We start from the raw sequence: 3,388 nt of genomic DNA on the forward strand, positions 1-3,388 counted from the left end.
ATCGTTACAAACTGTCACCTGCTCATGTCTGCCCCCAAACTTCAGCACTGGGACACACATGTAACACGCCCCCAAACCTCAGCACTGGGACACGCGTGTAACACGCCCCCAAACCTCAGCACTGGGACACGCGTGTAACACGCCCCCAAACCTCAGCATTATGACACGCGTGTAACACGGCCCCAAACCTCAGCACTGGGACATGCGTGTAACATGCCCCCAAACCTCAGCACTGGGACACGCGTGTAACACGCCCCCAAACCTCATCACTGGGACATGCGTGTAACACGCCGCAAACCTCATCACTGGGACACGCGTGTAGCACGCCCCAAACCTCAGCTCTGGGACGTGTGTGTAACACGCCTCTAAAAATCAGCATGAGGACACGTATATGTAACACGCCCCCAATCCTCAGTGCTGGGACACACGTGTACATGCTCCCAAACTTCAGCACTGGGACACACATGTAACACGCCCCCAAACCTCAGCAATGGGACACGCGTGTAACACACCCCCAAACCTCAGCACTGGGACACGTGTGTAACACGCCCCCAAACCTCAGCACTGGGACACGTGTGTTACACGCCTCCAAACCTCAGCACTGGGACACGCATGTAACACGCCCCCAAACCTCAGCGCTGGGAAACGCGTGTAACACGCCCCCAAACCTCAGCACTGGGACACTCGTGTAACACGCCCCCAAACCTCAGCACTGGGACATGCGTGTAACACGCCCCCAAACCTCAGCAGAGGGACACGCGTGTAGCACACCCCAAACCTCAGCTCTGGGACATGTGTGTAACACGCCTCTAAAAATCAGCACTAGGACACGTATATGTAACACGCCCCCAATCCTCAGTGCTGGGACACACGTGTACATGCCCCCAAACTTCAGCACTGGGACACACATGTAACACGCCCCCAAACCTCAGCACTGGGACACGCGTGTAACACGCCCCCAAACCTCAGCACTGGGACACACGTGTAACATGCCCCCAAACCTCAGCATTATGACATGCGTGTAACACGGCCCCAAACCTCAGCACTGGGACATGCGTGTAACATGCCCCCAAACCTCAGCACTGGGACACGCGTGTAACACGCCCCCAAACCTCATCACTGGGACATGCGTGTAACACGCCGCAAACCTCATCACTGGGACACGCGTTTAGCACGCCCCCAAATCTCAGCAGAGGGACACGCGTGTAGCACGCCCCAAACCTCAGCTCTGGGACGTGTGTGTAACACGCCTCTAAAAATCAGCATGAGGACACGTATATGTAACACGCCCCCAATCCTCAGTGCTGGGACACACGTGTACATGCTCCCAAACTTCAGCACTGGGATACACATGTAACACGCCCCCAAACCTCAGCAATGGGACACGCGTGTAACACACCCCCAAACCTCAGCACTGGGACACGTGTGTAACACGCCCCAAACCTCAGCACTGGGACACGTGTGTAACACGCCCCCAAACCTCAGCACTGGGACACGTGTGTTACACGCCTCCAAACCTCAGCACTGGGACACGCATGTAACACGCCCCCAAACCTCAGCACTGGGACACACGTGTAACATGCCCCCAAACCTCAGCATTATGACATGCGTGTAACACGGCCCCAAACCTCAGCACTGGGACATGCGTGTAACATGCCCCCAAACCTCAGCACTGGGACACGCGTGTAACACGCCCCCAAACCTCATCACTGGGACATGCGTGTAACACGCCGCAAACCTCATCACTGGGACACGCGTTTAGCACGCCCCCAAATCTCAGCAGAGGGACACGCGTGTAGCACGCCCCAAACCTCAGCTCTGGGACGTGTGTGTAACACGCCTCTAAAAATCAGCATGAGGACACGTATATGTAACACGCCCCCAATCCTCAGTGCTGGGACACACGTGTACATGCTCCCAAACTTCAGCACTGGGACACACATGTAACACGCCCCCAAACCTCAGCAATGGGACACGCGTGTAACACACCCCCAAACCTCAGCACTGGGACACGTGTGTAACACGCCCCAAACCTCAGCACTGGGACACGTGTGTAACACGCCCCCAAACCTCAGCACTGGGACACGTGTGTTACACGCCTCCAAACCTCAGCACTGGGACACGCATGTAACACGCCCCCAAACCTCAGCGCTGGGAAACGCGTGTAACACGCCCCCAAACCTCAGCAGAGGGACACGCGTGTAGCACGCCCCAAACCTCAGCTCTGGGACGTGTGTGTAACACGCCTCTAAAAATCAGCATGAGGACACGTATATGTAACACGCCCCCAATCCTCAGTGCTGGGACACACGTGTACATGCTCCCAAACTTCAGCACTGGGACACACATGTAACACGCCCCCAAACCTCAGCAATGGGACACGCGTGTAACACACCCCCAAACCTCAGCACTGGGACACGCGTGTAACACACCCCCAAACCTCAGCACTGGGACACGTGTGTAACACGCCCCCAAACCTCAGCACTGGGACACGTGTGTTACACGCCTCCAAACCTCAGCACTGGGACACGCATGTAACACGCCCCCAAACCTCAGCGCTGGGAAACGCGTGTAACACGCCCCCAAACCTCAGCACTGGGACACACGTGTAACACGCCCCCAAACCTCAGCACTGGGACATGCGTGTAACACGCCCCCAAACCTCAGCGCTGGGACACGTGTGTAACATGCCACCAAACCTCATCACTGGGACATGCGTGTAACACGCCCGCAAACCTCAGCACTGGGACACGCGTGTTACACGCCCCCAAACCTCAGCACAGGGACACGCGTGTAGCACGCCCCAAACCTCAGTACTGGGACATGTGTGTAACTCGCCTATAAAAATCAGCACTAGGACATGTATGTAACACGCCCCCAATCCTCAGTGCTGGGACACACGTGTACATGCCCCCAAACTTCAGCACTGGGACACACATGTAACACGCCCCCAAACCTCAGCACTGGCACACGCGTGTAACACGCCCCCAAACCTTAGCGTTGGGACATGTGTAGCATGCCTCCAAACCTCAGCGCTGGGACACGCGTGTAACACGCCCCCAAACTTCAGCACTGGGACACACATGTAACATACCCCCAAATCTCAGCACTGGGACACACTTGTAACACGCCCCCAAACCTCAGCGCTGGAACACATGTGTAACACGCCCCCAAACCTCAGTGTTGGGACACACGTGTAGCACACCCTCATATCTCAGCGATAGGACACACGTGTAACATGCCCCCAAACGTCAGCACTGGGACACGCGTGTAACACGACCCCAAATCTCAGTGCTGGTACACGCGTGTAACACGCCCCCAAATCTCAGCGTTGGGACACGTGTGTAGCATGCCCCCAAACCTCAGCGCTGGGACATGCGTGTGCAGG

This window comes from Ascaphus truei, chromosome 6 (genome assembly GCF_040206685.1).
Source record: "Ascaphus truei isolate aAscTru1 chromosome 6, aAscTru1.hap1, whole genome shotgun sequence".
NCBI classification, from domain to species: domain Eukaryota; kingdom Metazoa; phylum Chordata; class Amphibia; order Anura; family Ascaphidae; genus Ascaphus; species Ascaphus truei.